Genomic DNA, 17,866 nt, shown 5'->3' with positions numbered 1-17,866 from the left:
GTGATGACTAAACGCTCAGAGTTTCTGAGTTTCTGTTGTAAATACTCTGTGTCGGACTGGCCTTGATCCACATGCCCCTCTCGGAACCTCGCAGCTGTTTACGATTTGTCTCAGGTAGCTAAAGGCTTCAAGATTGAAAAGTCCAAATTTCTCTGGACCTTGAGTAGATCATGAAGACTGGGGGAAAAAAAGACCACAACGATCTCTAATCTTTTCATAATGGAAATCTTGTGGTTGTTGGAGAAAATACTTTGGTCCCATTTATCTCAGCGATGTAGCTCCACCCACGGTCTAGGTCTAGACTCTAGACCATGACAGCGTGGCTCCACCAGTGCAGCTCTCTCACCATCACCGTTGTTGCCGACCACGCGGTAATTGAATGCCATGCAGGTCATGATGAGTAAAAAAAAAGAAGAAAACTCGCTACAAATTCAAGGTATCGGTGAAGTCCTTGATTTCAGACATGTAGAATGACCAGTAATTTACAACTTAGGAGCCCAGACAGAAGCCCAAAGGACCATGCACTATCATAGTGCAAAGAACCAAACTAACTCGATGCAGTTAACCTATGGCAGTCATTCTCTTATGATGCCTGGACAGAAATATTGTTATGCCGTTTTGTACAAAAGAGAGGAATTTGGACGACTGCTCTGATGAAGAGGAAGTATAGTTTTGTTTCTCTGAAGTAATGAACAAGAATCATCATTTTGCCTCCAGATATTAACGGAGAAGAAACGAACACTATTTGCTTTCTTTTCCTCGTATTCTTTTGTTACGTGCCTATTAGACACAATAAAATACGTTTTCGTTAATAGCTACTAAAAATAAGCTTTTATTCTTTTAATTTAAGTCGGTGTTAATGCATGCTTCATCACGGCAGAGATCTCACGATTCACCTTTGTTTGTTTTTTCTTTCTTTCTTTCTTTTCCCGCCAGGAAATTTGCCCGTTCAACTTCAAGTCCATCATATTCAGTCTGGCGTTCATTACAGAACGCAAGCAAGCATTCTTTGCTCCGAGTTCTCTTAAATGTGAATTTTTTATCGAAACTTTCTATAAGCTCAGCTTCTTCCTTTCTTTTCTCGTCTCTTCCAAAGTCTTTTCAATCTCTACATTGATTTTCATCTTTATTTCCCTTTTCAATGTTTTTTTATTATTATTATTCGTGTTTCCTCGTTCCTTCTATATCTTATTGTATTTATTCCTTGTGGTTGCTGTGGCATTTTCCCAAGGGTTGCCCGATAGGAGCTCTCAGTTGATCATCTAATCTCTCTTTTACTAATTTTTTCTCATCCAAGTTTCATATGCTGTGGAACTACATAAGTGTTTTTTAATATAATCTTCTCTGTAAGCCACGTGCCATATACCATATACCGAGCCTGATGTGTCCTTTGGTTGTTCATGAATTGAATATAGAATTTACGCCACAGGATAAGCACTGGGACCTAAGAGGTCATTCAGAGCTGAAAAGGAAATTGACAGTGTAAGGTTTGAAAGGTGTAACAGGAAGAAAGCCTCGTTAGGAGAGGGTGGAAAGTAAGATGGCAGAAAGAGAATATGAAAGGAGGTACAGTAAAAGGAACAAAGTAGGTTGCAGCTGGGAGCCGAATTCAAGCCACACAGGACCTTTAGTAACGCATACCGTGCTCCACATGAGGTGCACCGACGGCACTAACCCCTACGGTACTTGAGTTGTTCATAAATTCCTTGGATCCTATAGTGTAATACATTGCCTCGAGTTAATTTCAGTCGTTTTCAGTGATGATACTCAAGTTCCTAATAATGTTGAGACCACAACAGTTTCATACGTCTTTTGTCTCACTTTTAGTACCACATCCTCGTAATTTCTTTTCATTTCGCTTTCTTAATATTTACTTCCTGGGAGTCATTTTCTTTTGGTTTGTTTTGTATGGTGCTTTTACGTTGCATGGAACCAGTGGTTATTCAGCAACAGGACCAACGGCTTTACGTGACTTCCGAACCATGTCGAGAGTGAAATTCTATCACCAGAAATACACAGCTCACACTCCTCAATGGAATGGCCGAGAATCGAACCCGCGACCACCAAGGTGGGATGCTAATACCATACAAACTACGCCGCTGAGGCGCTCGGGAGTCATTTTGTTTGTACCATTCTCCTAGATATGTGTATTCTTCTGCAGTACTTACTAGACCATTTTTTATTACTGGTTGTATGCCCACCCATCCAGGGACCTGTGGCAGATACCGACCACCCATCCAGGGATCCGTGGTGGACATCCCTGCCCATCCCGGGACACATGGCAGACATCACCCACCCGTCCCAGGACCCGTGGCAGGCCCAGCCCGCCAGTACCAGGACACGTGGCGGACATCGAAATGTGTCCCAGGACCCGTGGAGGGCCTGACCCGCCCGTCCCGGGACATGTGGAGGACATCGCCACGATTCCTGGGACCTGTGGTGGGCCCGGTCCGCCCGTCCTGGGACCCGCAGCGGACATCGCCCGCCCGTCCCGGGACCCGTGGCGGACATTGCCTGCCTGTCCCGGGACCCGCAGCGGGCTGGGCCCACCCGTCCCAGGACACGTGGCGGGCCCAGCCCGCCTGTCCTAGGACACGCAGCAGACATCTCACCCCCGTCCTGGGACCCGCGGCGGGCCCGGCCCACCCATCCAGGGATCCGTGGCAGGCCCAGCCCACCCGTCCCAAGACACGTGGCGGTCATCGCCCACCCGTCCCAGGACCCTCGGAGGGCGCAGCCTGCCCATCCCATGAAACGTGGCAGACATCACCTGCCCGTCCTGGGACATGTCCCGGGACCCGGGGCAGACATCACACGCCTGTCCCAATCCCCATGACGGGCCCGGCGGACCCCGCCGATCCGTGACGGGCCTGGCCTGCCCATCCTGGGACCCGTGGGGGTCCCAGCCCGCAGATCCCGAGACCTGTGGCAGGCTTGTCCTGCCCATCCCGGGACCTGTGGCGGACATCGCCCGCCCGTCTCAGGACCCATGGTGGGCCAGGCCTGCCCGTCCCGGGACCTGTGGCGGACATTGCCCACCTGTCCTTGACATCGACAGCCTGACCTGGGACCCGTGGCATGCCGGGCCCAACCATCCAGGGACCCGTGGTGTGATGGGCCCAACCATCTGGGACCTGCGGCAGACATCACCTGCCCATCCCGGGACACATGGTAGACATCACCCGCCCGTCCCAGGACCCGTGGCAGGCCAGGCCCTGCCCGTATCAGGATACATGGCGGACATCGACACGTGTCCTGGGACCCATGGCGAGCCTGACCCTCCCACCCTGGGACACGTGGAGGACATCACCACGTGTCGCAGGACCCGTGGCGGGCCTAGCCTGCCTGTCTCTGGAACCGCGGCGGACATCATCTGCCTGTCCCTGGACCCGCGGTGGACGTCGCCCGCCCGTCATGGGCCCCATGATGGGCTGGGCCGGCCTGTCCCGGGCCCCACGACGGGCTGGGCCCGCCTGTCCCCGGACACACGGTGGAAATCGCCCGCCTGCCAAGGCCAGGTAAGGCCACATTCTCTTCAAACTGAAATCCATATGTGAAGTATCCAGTTCATATACTCTCCTCTCTCTCTCTCGATTTTTCGTTGATTTTCTATATTCCACGAGAGATATTTGATTTATCAAAATATAGCAGGAACGATTCTGAAAGATTTTTAATTATGTCTTGTCTCTTAGTGTCATAAATTACTGAAATCACTCTCTCTCTCTCAAGTTAGTAAAAACATTAGGGATGTTTTGCAGTCCGTATCTTTTTTGTCCGCTCTCTCTCTCTCCTCTTGCGGGTTTTTTTACCTCATTTATGGCAATAAATTCGGGGATTTTCCTTTATTTACCCTTTTGTCTAATGAATTCTCTCTCTCTCTTCTCTCTCTCTCTCTCTCACATCTTGCCCCTAAGGTCTGGAATTCTTCATTCGTTCCTTCATTTAGGTTTAAGGCTTTGCATTCGATATAAGTTGAGAGAGAGAGAGAGATTGTATTTTTGTGTAGAAAAACGGTGAATTGGTATATTTACACATGACAGTGCATGTGAAATTACTCCGTTTGGAATAGGAAAGCTAATGTGCGTGTACCATTCTTCGTGTATAATGGTATAATGCTCCAATTGAGGTTTTTATTAACATTATTCTGTCCATCTAGGTTTTATATATATATACATATTATATATGTATATATATCAATAGAGGGATCCACAGTAATATCCTATTTTATCTAAATATAATATATTTATGGAAATATATACAAAGATTAAAGCTTTCGTCCATCCTCCTGTGGACTTGATCACTAAGCAAATGAGACATGGTATTGGTGAAAAATTCCAAATAAACATAAACAAACAGACAAAGAATATTAACAAGGTTAAAAAATGCGAACAAGTCATTGGGTCGTTTGCCTTTCCATAATTCTCTGTGATCTTCGGGGCGGGACAAAGCGCCGGTCTTCTTCCTGAATGACATCTTGACGGTCGTTAACCAAAAAAGGTAGTTTGTAGATTAGACTCTGGAACGGACGAAGGATGGTTATTTACATTATCAGATTGAAGGAGGCTGTACACATTTCTGAAGTTCTTTATTCTGGCCCTTTTGCAAATTTCTTCACTCAAAAGTAAATTGTTCTGTATTCCAGTATTCCCCTCAAAGGTGTCATTCAAAGTGATGAGAGCTCCTTCCACAATTCTCCTAGTGGTCCTATCCGAACTCTTATAAATAACTTTTCCTCCCTTGAAGTCGATGGCATGATCGGAATCCCAAGTATGCTTGGCAATGGCGCTGTAAACGTTGCCCAAACGGCAAGCTGCAACATGTTCACGTTTCCTCTGGTCCAGGGAACGACCGCTTTCACCAATATAGCTATAGGATGTAAAAATTGTGACAAAGGCTGTATTGAGTCTACTAAAGGTTCTCTGAAGGTGAGTGGCCGTAATTAGTCCGTTAAAGGCTGGGCCTAAACCGCTGTCACCAACTCCGGGGTCACCAGTTGTGAGGACCAGAGATTAAGACATGTAGCTGGGTACTGATAATTTATTTACAGACGAACTGGGTTGACATAGACAGGTGTGGACATATAATTAGTACAGACTCGCACCAAGAGCAGAAATGACTCTGAGACAGTGGATTTGTGTTTTCTTACAGACATACATTTAAACATAATAAGGCGTACAAACAATGAAATTATGTGTTATACATCGGCGGAAAGGCCGTGGAACGCTCTATAGAATGGCAAAAGGAACAACGCGATTTGATGATTGGACACAATAAAAAATAGGGAAAAGCATTGTCCTTACAAATATTCCCCCCCCCCCACCAAGACAATGATTATGGAATAATTATTGGATGACAATATCTTCGAGGCTGGGGGCGACCCCTTGTCCTTGAGACACTTGTTGGGGGGCGTCATTGAGTGTCGAGTCCATCCTGGGACACATGGCGGACATCAGCCGCCCGTCCCAGGACCCATGACAGGCCAAGCCCGCCAGTACCAGGACACGTGGCTGACACCGACATGTGTCCCAGGACCAGTGGAGGGCCTGACCCGCCCGTCCTGGGACATGTGGAGGACATCGCCCCGTGTCCTGGGACTTGTGGCAGGCCCGGTTCGCCCGTCCTGGGACCCGCAGCGGACATCGCCTGCCCGTCCCAGGACCCGCGGCGGACATTGCCTGCCTGTCCCGGGACTCGCAGCGGGCTGGGCCCGCCCGTCCCGAGACACATGCCGGACATTGTTAGTCAGTCCTGGGAAACGCGGCAGGCCCAGCCTGCCCATCCCGGGACAAGCGGCTGACATCGCACCCCCATCCTGGGACCCGCGGCGGGCCCAGCCCACCCATCCCGGGTCACATGGTGGACATTGCTCAACCGTCCCAGGATCTGTGGCGGGCCAAGCCCGCCCGTCCCAAGACACGTGGCGGTAATCGCCCACCCATCCTAGGACCCTCGGAGGCCGCAGCCTGCCCATCCCATGACACGTGGTAGACATCACCTGCCCATCCTGGGACCCGTGGCAGGTATCGCCCAACTGTCCTGGGACCAGTGGGGGTCCCAGCCCGCAGGTCCCAAGACCTGTGGCAGGCTTGTCCTGCCCGTCCCGGGACCAGTGGTGGACGTCGCCCGCCCGTCTCAGGACCCGTGGTGGGCCAGGCCCGCCCGTCCCAGGACCTGTGGCAAACATTGCCCACCCGTCCCGGACATCGACAGCCTGCCCTGGGACCTGTGGCATGCCAGGCCCAGCCATCCAGGGACCCCTGGTGTGCTGGGCCCTACCATCTAGGGACCTGTGGCAGACATCACCTGCCATTCCCGGGACACATGGTAGACATCACCCACCCGTCCCAGGACCCGTGGCAGGCCAGGCCCTGCCCGTACCAGGATACATGGCGGACATCGACACGTATCCTGGGACCCATGGCGAGGCTGACCCGCCCGTCCTGGGACACGTGGAGGACATCACCACGTGTCGCAGGACCCATGACGGGCCTAGCCTGCCCGTCCCGGGACCCGAGGCAGACATCATCTGCCTGTCCCTGGACCCGCGGTGGACGTCGCCCGCCCGTCATGGGCCCCATGATGGGCTGGGCCGGCCTGTCCTGGGCCCCACGACGGGCTGGGCCCGCCTGTCCCCGGACACACAGTGGAAATCGCCCTCCCTTCCCGGGACTCGCAGTGGGCCCGGCCCGCCCATACCGGAACATGTGGTAGACATCGCCCGCCTGTCCCGAGACACGTGGCGGACATCGCCCACCCGTCCCAGGACACGCCTGGCCTGGCACCTGCGGCGGGCCCCGCCTGCCCGTCCTGGGACACGCGGTGGTCATCGCCTGCCTGTCCCGGGACATGCAACGGCCCCAACCCGGCCGTCCCGGGACATGTGGCGGACGTTGCCCGCCCTTCCTAGGACACGTACAGGGACGCATTGTAGACATCGCCCGCCCGTCCCAATCTCCACAGCGGGCCCGGCCCGCCCTTTCTCTGACCGGCGGTGGACATAGCCCGCCTGTCCCAGGACCCGTGGTGGGCATCACCCAGCCATCCCAATCCCCATGGCAGGCCCGAACCGGGACCCATGGCGGACATCGCCTGCCCGTCCTGGGACTCATGGCAGGCCTGGCCCGTCCGTTCTAGGACACGCAGCGGACCCAGCCTGCCCGTCCCTGGACCTGTGGGGGACATTGCCCGCCTGTCCCAGGACCCACAGCGGGCCCGGCCCACCCATCCCAGGACCTTCGGCAGGCCTGGTCAGCCTCTTACAGGACATGCAGCAGGGCCGGCCCGCCCGTCCCAGGACCCGTGGCAGACCCGGCCTGGACTCGTGGCGGACCCAGTCTGGACCCATGGTGGACATCACCCGCTCATCCTTGGATCCGTAGTGGGCTTGGCCTGCCCGTCCCGGGACCCATGGTGGTCATTGCCCACCCGTCGAGGGACCCGTGGTGGTCCCAGCCTGCAGGTCCCAGGACCTGTGGCAGGCCTGGCCTGCCCATCCTGGGACCCATGGCGGACATCGTCCACCCGTCCCGGGACCTGTGGTGGACATCACCTGCCCGCCCCGGGACCTGTGGCGCGCTGGACCCACCCGTCCCGGGACCCGTGGCAAACATTGCCCGCTCATCCCGGGACCTGTGTTGGACATTGCCTACCCATCCCAGGACACATGGCGGATGTCGCCCGCCTGTCCCAAGACCCGTGGCGGGCCAGGCCCTGCCCTTACCAGGACACATGGAGGACATTGACACGTGTCCTGGGACCCGTGGCGGGCCTGACCCGCCCGTCCTGGGACAACGTGGCAGACATCGCTACGTCCCGGGACCCGTGGCGGACATCCACGTGTCCCAGGACCAGTGGCGGACATCCACACGTGTCCCAGGACCCGTGGCGGGCCTAGCCCGCCCATCCTGAGACCGGCGGCAGACATCGCCCGCCTGTCCCTTGACCACCCAGCGAATGTCGCCCGCCCGTCCCAGGACACACGGTGGGGCGGGTCCACCTGTCCCAGGTCACATGGCGGACATTGCCCGTCCATCCCGGAACCCGTGGCGGGCCCGGTCCACCCATCCCAGGACATTTGGCAGACATCCCCCCCATCCTGGGACACATGGCAGACATATCCCAGGACCTGCAGCGGGCCCAGCGTGGCCGTCCCAGGACACGTGGCGGACATAGCCCGCCCGTCCCAGGACACTTGGCGGACCTTTCCGGCCTGTCCCGGGACCTGTGGCAGGCCTCGCCCACCAGTCCCTGCAGAGAGCAACGCCTATACTATTCTTTAGAACCAGAATATGCCACTGAATCTCTCAATTCTCCCAGGGCTTCTCTGAATCCTCTAGTTCTTATCCTGGCAGTCAGCGAATCCTACTGAATCCTCTGCTTCTTCTCCTGGCACCTCCACAAATTCTACTCAATTCTCTCAATTCTCCAGGGGCTTTTCTGAAGACTGGTACTTCTCCTGGCACCTCCATAAATCCCCTCGTTTTCTTCACAGTTTTTATACTCCTCCCCTTTCCTTTCCCTTCCAGGAATCAATAAAACTAAGAAAACATTTTGATATAATTATTTCCGTTCTAGTTCAATTTCCTTGAAGGATTAATAAAGAAAACTTATTACAAAATAAACATCAAAGTTTCCATACAACAAAATTTTCACATCTGATCCGCCATTCTTTGAAGATGGGCAGCTGCTTCTGAAGTTTCCAGTTGTCGTCCTCTCACATACGTTCTTCAGGTCGCACACCAATTTCTCCTTCGCTCCTCGCAGTTGTCGAACCTCATCTTCCAGCTGGTCGTTCCGTTCGCCCTGGACACAGGCCTTCTTCTCTAGTGACTCCAGCCAACGATTTCCTTCCTCTAGAAGGCAATGCCAGCTCGTTCCTCTTGAGTTTCGCCGCCTCAACTTCACACTGGAGTCCACACTTTTCCTTCCAGAGGTCTTCCACTTCCCCTGCAGGCACTGGACCCTCAACTAGAAGTCTTTCCTCTCGGATTCCCGCTTTTCGGTAGCGTCTTTTTGTTCCTGGATGAGCCTTACCATCCACGCCGCTTATGCCATCTTTAGCTGCAGGTCTTTCTCCTTCTGTCGTGGGAGTTTCTCGAGTCTCTCAAGTAGGCAGTTTGCCTCTGCCAATCTCGATTTTTCGTTGATTTTCTATATTCCACGAGAGATATTTTGATTTATCAAAATATGGCAGGAACGATTCTGAAAGATTTTTAATTGTCTTGTCTCTTGGTGTCATAAATTACTGAAATCACTCTCTCTCTCTCAAGTTAGTAAGAACATTAGGGATGTTTTGCAGTCTTTATCTTTTTTGTCTGCTCTCTCTCTCTCTCTCTCTCTCTCTCTCTCTCTCTCTCTCCTCGTGCACTTTTTTTTTACCTTATTTATGGCAATAAATTCGGGGATTTTCCTTTATTTACCCTTTTGTCTAATGAATTCTCTCTCTCTCTCTCTCTCTCTCTCTCTCTCACATCTTGCCCCTGAGGTCTGGAATTCTTCATTCGTTTCTCCATTTAGGTTTAAGGCTTTCCATTCGATATAAGTTGAGAGAGAGAGAGAGAGAGATTGTATTTTTGTGTAGAAAAACGGTGTATTGGTATATTTACACATGACAGTGCATGTGAAATTACTGTTTGGAATAGGAAAGCTAATGTGTGCGTACCATTCTTCATGTATAATGGTATAATGCTCCAATTGAGGCTTTTATTAACATTATTCTGTCCATCTAGGTTTATATATATATACATTATATATGTATATATATGTATATATATGATATAATGTACCAAAGACTAGTCACATTTTAGACATGCTGTCTACAAACGAGGAATGCCAAAGTACACGGATGAATCAAAAGTACTAAAGCAGAACTGCACACACCTGAAATGGACTATTGAGACCCACCACTCATGACAATAGTGACAACCCTTACGAAAGCATACCGCGCATGAGCAAGTGTGTGCGGGTGTGTGATATACCTGATGTTGCAACATTACTGAGAGAGAGAGAGAGAGAGAGAGAAAGGTGACAGTTGTTAATGATGATGTTTTACAGGATTACAAACAGTGGCCGGGTAGTTTTTCTTCTTATTTTTTCGACATCGCATATTCAGGAACTTTTTTCTCCTTAAAGGAAATAGTGGTGGTCACAGCTATCAGTGAAATAGTTCAACGTGAAATGATGGTCTGTTCCCTCTGAACAAGTCACGGTACCGATGAAGATAGGGCGGGTATTTACCGCTATCTATACTATGGTGCCTCCACTTGTATGCATTTGAATTGAAATTTATTCTTGTCAATCGAAATGTGCATGGTGTGATGGCCGGGTAGTTTTTCTTCTTCTTTTTTCGACATCGTGTATTCAGGAACCTTTTTCTCCTTAAAGGAAATAGTGGTGGTCACAGCTATGAGTGAAAATAGATCAACGTGAAATGACGGTCTGTTCCCTCTGACAGACCACAGTACCGACGAAGATAGGGCGGGTATTTACCGCTATTTATACTTTGGTGCCTCCACTTGTATGCATTTGAATTGAAATTTATTCTTGTCAATCGAAATGTGCGTAGTGTGAACGGCAGTTTCCTAAACATGTGTGTGTGTGTATCCATGAATTGTGTAGACAGCATGCCTGGTGGAATAGTCTGCCTGTCTGAGCATACCGCGACATGACGTCACGCATGACAGATGAGCCGCACATAAATGGCTGTGCCCATGGTGCAATAGAAAATTGGTTGTAAAAAATAAGAAAACGCCCCTTTTCCAAAACATTTTTTACTGGAGTACTTAATTGAAATAAAACTACATATGGAACACTTGAATTGCAACAAGAAGTTCCCCTTTGAGGTCCAGACCATGGGGAAATTGTCCATTTGACTTAGAACCGAAGGAGAAAATGTCACTCTACTTATCAATTTATCTATTCTGTCGAAATAACAATAAACTCCTTGATGACCACTGCATCATGGGAAAAATAAATCATAGCTAGTACCAAAATATGCCCAAAAACGGTAATTGGACACGAGACTATGCAAATCTTCAGCAAGAATACTACATAGGGATTTACTTACACAATTGACAAATAATAATAATAATAATAATAATAATAATAATAATAATAATAATAATAATAATAATATTACAGGCAGTCCCCGGGTTACGACGGGGGTTCCGTTCTTGAGACGCGTCGTAAGCCGAAAATCGTTGTAAGCCGTAACGACACTTGGAAATATGTCTTAAACTAATAAAAAGTTATAAAAACCTTACTTGTAATCCTTATGTGTACAATGCATGTTGTTTAATGTACGTTTTATGCACAACCTGGGGTTATTTCAATGCAAAAAGGATGGTTCTTGAAGGTATAAACTTTATTGTAATCCTCTGGTGACACTATACATGCAGATTCTTGTAGTAATCCTTTGGTGACACTAATGTGTACTACATGTTGGAGTGATTTAAATACACTATTGTTGTTTCTGGAAGGTAAAAGTATACACAATTAGTACAAATACTACACAAAATCCTGAATGCAATATGTAAATTAGATATATCAAGAGTAAAAGAGTTCATGTATGTTAATTAATTCCTTACTTTTAGTTTAAAGTTGTCGTGCTATGTAACCCTGGACAAAGTTTTATGTGGCCCCATAGCCTACATCATTCAGGGGGTTCTGGGATTCTGGAATGTACAAAAAATAATTATGTCAGTAAGTCCTCTATGCATAGCAAGTTACATACAGTAATATGCACCATACAGTGGTTTAATATAAGATATAACATGTATAAAACTTAGATAATGTATGTATTATTCCTTACTTTTAGTAGTTTAAAGTTGTCGTGCTATGTATGTAACCCTGGACAAAATTTTATGTGGCCCCATAGCCTACATCATTCAGGGGGTTCTGGCATTCTGGAATGTACCAAAAAATTATCTAAGTTAAGTCATGTATAATATACCATACAGTGGTTTATAACATGTAATCAAACTTAGTTAGAAATTCCTAATAAAAAAAAGTTATACGTATGTACTGTATGTAAAAACCTTACTTGTCATCCTTTGGTACACTACATGTTACATTTAATATACTTTCCTGAAGGTTTTTTTCATCAAAAAATGGTGCTTCTACTTGTAGTAATCCTTTGGTGACACTAATGTGTAGTACAACCTGGAGTTATCATTGAAAAATGGTGGTTCTGGAAGGTAAAAGTAACACAATTAGTACAAAATACTACACAAAGTCCTGAATGCAATATGTAAATTAGATATATCAAGAGTAAAAGAGTTAATGTATGTTAATTAATTCCTTACTTTTAGTTTAAAGTTGTCGTGCTATGTAACCCTGGACAAAGTTTTATGTGGCCCCATAGCCTACATCATTCAGGGTGTTCTGGGATTCTGGAATGTACAAAAAATAATTATGTCAGTAAGTCCTCTATGCATAGTAAGTTACATACAGTAATATGTAGTATGTACCATATGTACAGTGGTTTATAAGATATAACATGTAGTATAAAACTTAATTTAGAAATTCCTTACATAACTTACCAACTTTTATTGAGTCTCAAAGCTGTTACCTAGGTTGTGGGAGATGGAGATGGAGGTGTAGTAGCATTCATGTGTAAGAAGCCTGCAATGATAAGGATGCATTCCATACCTAACTTCAATGTGCTTTATCACAGATAACAGGCTAGGATGATGGGCAGCCTGGAATGAAGAATTAATATTAAAGGACAGTATGTAACCACTTAAGTGTACAAAATTTACTGTTCCATAATTAACAATTTACTGTATGTACACATTAAAAACAATTGAGAATTCCTTACCTTCAGCAAAATGAAGAGATGTAGGCTATGTAGAGGTCTGGTTTATGTATAAGTCACAAGGTGCATGTCAGTCTGGAATGATAATGTACATATGATTATGATTAGTAAAGTAACTACACTCTGTATGTATGTATGGTACATACATAACATGGTTATTACATATGTAATAATAAAACATTCATAAAAAAAAGTGTCCTTACCAAATTCTAGTGGTTGGCTTGCTAACTGGGATGGGCATATGGTAGATGAGAGTGGCTGGGCTATGGAGTTGGATGTGCAGGTGCTTGGGAGTCTGGAATGATAAAAAACATAAATGATAGAGTATATACTGTAATGTATTAACTACTGCACATAATATATATTACTGTTTGACATATGTAGTATACAATATAAAAAATGAAGAATTCTTTTACCTGAAGGAGTTGGAGAGGTGATACTAGTCGTATCAAATGATTTGGGCTCTGAAGAGGGTACATCTAGATCTGGAAAGAATGATAGGGTACATAAATAAGGTGGATGTAACTGTAGCATATGTAAACTTTTAATAAAATTTCTATTTACAATTTATAAAACATTTTACAAATTTGTTAAGGATTCCTTACCTGATGAATATGGCGAGACATCTAAACCATGGAGGGGCTCAGGGTCATCTGGGTCGCCGTCACTATCAAAGGAGTCTGGAATGATACCAAAAAAAAAAAAAAAAAAAAGAGGTCATGCAACATCAAACACATTGTACTAGTAGTATATGTATGCCATAATGTAGTAAACAATTTCCAACATGAAAATGAGAAAAATGAAATTTCTTACCTGATACAGGTGGACGGGCTGCTACAGAGGGTCCAGGTATTATAGGGGGATCTGGAACTGTCACAGGTGCAGGGGGATCTGGAACCATAGATATAAAAGTCTAGATGCTGCATCGGCCGCCCGGACATACGTCATCAGGTCCGCCATCTTGGCGCGGTAATTCAAACAATGCCGCAGTCTGCAGTATATGACGTTATTTCGCCACTATTCGCTTAATATTGCACGGATTTTCTTGTCTGATGGTTCGTTACAAAGCTTACATAATTCCCTACAAGGATCTGATAAAATAAAGTTGTTCCTTATTGTTTGAAAGTTAACTTGCAATGACTTTGTTTTAGCAGGTAGGGGGAAGGGGGGCTAGTTGTACACAAATGTTAATATTTACCCATAACTATTGCTGTAAACAATAATTTGAAATGCTTTGATAAGATAGATTACTAAAGTAGGCCTACAGCTATGAATCTGTGCAACTTAAGTAAAATCTTTGTCTCTCGAAGTGCTCTGTTAAAAAATCCCCCAATATAATTTTTGGCACAGGCCTACAAGTTTAAGTCATAAAACTGTAGGGTTGAGCCTAAAATAAACTACAGTAGGCCCTAGAATAACTATGATTTCTGTGTTATCTAGCCTTTGCATTTCTGCCTGCTCCTTTGAGCCTTGGGGGGGTGGGGGTTCTTCCAATTTTTTTGGAACGGGATGCTCCTCAGTGAATTCTGACCTCTAGACCTGGCTTTGGAAAATTTAGGGGGGATCAAGAGACCTCGCTTAGTGGCAAAAGTGACCTATCTTTAGACCTAATTTTATATGGTGAAATAATTATATAGAACTTAAATTTTTCACAAAACTACCTTTAATTTGCTCAGACTAGGATATATCATTATGGCAAGCATTAACAGTTCAATATAGCTCATCTCTAGACCTGTGTTGTCAAGGACCCAAATTATTATATACCTTATTTGGGATAAGGGCCTGGGCCATCTCTATACTTCTACCCTTCCAAAAGGGGACCCATCTCTAGACCAAAACTGCCAAAATGAGCCAATCCTGACGAGCAACCCTGTATACCCGTCATAGTTACCTCCCCCCCCCCCACCCCCCCCCCCCCCCCACCGAGCCTTTTCAGCTTAGGCCCACAATCATAAGGCCAGTCTAATTTTTTTTCAGCTAACTGTTCATTGGTTTGGTCACACATGTAAATTTAAAGCTATGGGTGGCCTTATGAGTCATTAAGCCTATACTTTGGAGTAGCAACTCTCAAAATGTATTGCACAATGATTTATTTTCATGATATTTGTTCTTACATTGAATGTATATATAACATTTATTGTACATCTGTGCATTTATTTATAAATATTCCCAGCAGTTTAAACAAGTTTTTTTTTTCATTGCTGTTCCCAACAGTTTAATGATACTACATTGTAATGATAATCTATATACATTGATATGAAATTAGCAGGCTATATCAAAACATCAACAAAAATCATTATGTGCCTTGCTTGGCCATTTAGTTCTTATTACAAGGACCAGATTAACACTTTAATATTACATAGCTATAATGCAGTGAAAGAAATCTAGAAACAATCAAATTAGTGTCCAACATACACGATTACCCTATTGACCTAATGGTCCCTTAAACAATATTGTTTTTTTACCATCTTTTTGTTTTCGTAGGCTTTCTTATCACAGCATTTCAATTATTGTTTACAGCAATAGTTATGGGTAAATATTAACATTTGTGTACAACTAGCCCCCTTCCCCCTACCTGCTCAAACAAAGTCATTGCAAGTTAACTTTCAAACAATAAGGAACAACTTTATTTTATTAGCTTCTTGTAGGGAATTATGTAAGCTTTGTAACGAGCCATCAGGCAAGAAAATCCGTGCAATATTAAGCGAATAGTGGCGAAAAAACGTCATATACTGCAGCCCGCTGCATTGTTTGAATTACCGCGCCAAGATGGCGGGCCTGATGACGTGCGCCAGCCTATTCAGCTAGCGGCCGATGCGGCATCTAGGCTTTTATATCTGTGTCTGGAACTGTCACCACTTCTGCAATAAAATTATACAAATGATGAAAATTAATGAAGTTACAATTTACTCTAACATTTAGTATATGTTTTACATTTAAAAATTAACACATTTTATATACAGTATGTAAACACATAAATTAGCAAAACAGTTCAGAATTCCTTACCAGGACTAGGGGTGGGAGGTGGTGGTACTGGAGACTTGTGAAAGAAAGTGTCAAGCCTGGACTGCACACTTCTCTTCGTCTGCTTCTCCTTCAGGGTCTCCTTGTAGAAAGTCACCAAATCCATGATTCCTCTCTTGATTTTGTCAAACCTGCCAACGTTAGGGTCTTCTGCCTCAAAAGAAGTCAAGGCTCTCTCCAAATGAGTAAAACCCTCTGACAAGCCTTTCACAGTTAATGACCTGGGTTTTGGCTCTGGTGCCGCCTCCTCCTCCTCAATCATCTGCTGCTCCAGCTCAAGGAGGTCCTCTGCTGACAATTCCTCTCCATGGGATGCCGGCAGATCTGTTACATCCATCAGGTTCAAGATTCTAGTTTCAGCCTCTTGGCTTAGCCCTACGATCTTCCTCGTCACAGTCTCGACGTCTTCTGCCTGGTCAAAGCCTTCAAAACTGTGCACAAACTGTGGACACAGTTTCTTCCAGGCCCCATTTAAAGTGGTCGTCTTCACCTCGTCCCAAGCACTTGCAATGTTCTTCACTGCATCAGCAATGTTGTAGCCCTTCCGGAACTGCTTCAGTGTCAACTCCTTGTTAGCTTCTATGGCCCTCAAAGCAAAACGTATGGTCCTTCTAAGGTAATAAGCCTTGAAATTAGCAATTACTCCCTGGTCCATCGGCTGTATCAGCGATGTGGTATTGGGTGGGAGGTACACCACCTTCACATTAGGGTGCATGTCGCTCAAATTTGAAGGGTGACCAGGGGCATTGTCCAGAACTAAAAGGGCCTTAAAAGGCAGACCCTTCGAAGTCAAATACCGTTCCACTGCTGGCACGAAATGGTCATTGAACTAATCTTCGAAGACCATCAAGGTAACCCAAGCCTTCTTGTTAGATTTCCAAATCACAAGGAGTTGACTCTTGAAAATGTCCTTGAAAGACCTCGGATTCTCGGCCAAATACACCAGCAAGGGCTTAAGTTTCAAATTGCCACTTGCATTGGCCCCAAACAGCAAAGTCAGTCGCTCCTTACCAGCTTTATGGCCAGGTGCTGACTTCTCCTCCTTGGAAAGGTACGTTCGGTTTGGCATTCTTTTCCAAAATAATCCAGTCTCATCCACATTAAAAACTTGCTCAGCCGTGTAACCACCATCCTTAATTATCTCAGCCAAACCACTTGGAAAACTTTCTGCTGCTTTGCTATCAGCACTAGCAACTTCACCTTGCAGTTTCACATTATGCAAATTTGCACGAGCCTTGAACCGATTAAACCAACCTCTACTCGCGGAAAATTCACCACCAGCACTGCCTTCTCCAAACTTTTTCACTACTGCCTCATGCAGCTCTCTAGCCTTCTCCTGGATCACACCTAAGCTCACCGGAACGCGTCGCTGGTTCTGGTCCTCCAGCCAGATCATAAGCAACTTCTCCATTTCCACAATGCTCTGGCTACGTTGCTTCTTGTTTATCACCGTTGACTTCATCGGTGCAGCATCCTTAACGTGCTTCAGAATACGTTCCTTATCCTTGACTATGGTTACCACCGTCGTCCTGCTCAGGCCTAAAGCACGACCTATCTCGGTGTTCGTTTCTCCCTTCTCAGAACGCTTGACGACGTCGTATTTTACCTCCATGGTGATGACCTTCCTCTTCTTGGATGAACTATCATCGGAGGAAGTACTCTGCCGTTTAGGAGCCATAGTAAAAGCACGAAAAATGCAAAAAAAAATTAGCAACGTAGCAAGACACAACCTAGTGAAATGAAGGCAGGCACGCGATTGAAGTGGCGTCGTTTGGTATTGTTACTCTTAGCGTCCTCGACCCTGTGAGGTCGTTGTTCGGTCAATTTACCATACAGTTTAATAGCATAAATTAATTTATGCGCCTCCGCTCAGAAACTAGTTCTGCATATGAGGTATTGTAAAAAAGCATAAAAAGACGTCGTAACCTTGGAATTTGCGTTGTAATCTAACCAGAAACTTAGTTTTGTTAATTATGTACTGGAAACAAGCAATGATTTTTTCATTATTTGCGCTTTTGGACTGTTTTA

At 46.3% G+C, this 17,866-nt stretch overlaps 1 long non-coding RNA gene across 1 annotated transcript; it reads right to left on the bottom strand.

Moving 5' to 3' along the window:
* Window positions 1–11,228: 11,228 nt before the first annotated feature.
* LOC135222222 (uncharacterized) lies at window positions 11,229–12,694 on the bottom strand. Its single transcript, XR_010316227.1, has 5 exons — window positions 12,540–12,694; window positions 12,303–12,389; window positions 11,810–12,187; window positions 11,586–11,672; window positions 11,229–11,470 (listed from the first exon to the last, which is right to left on the bottom strand). It is a non-coding gene; the product is annotated as an uncharacterized LOC135222222 (long non-coding RNA).
* Between the last annotated feature and the right edge of the window lie 5,172 nt (window positions 12,695–17,866).

The sequence above is a fragment of the Macrobrachium nipponense genome, chromosome 3, assembly GCF_015104395.2.
Source record: "Macrobrachium nipponense isolate FS-2020 chromosome 3, ASM1510439v2, whole genome shotgun sequence".
Taxonomy (NCBI): domain Eukaryota; kingdom Metazoa; phylum Arthropoda; class Malacostraca; order Decapoda; family Palaemonidae; genus Macrobrachium; species Macrobrachium nipponense.
Note: the sequence above shows the minus strand (reverse complement) of the source record. Positions and strands in the feature narration are given on the sequence as shown.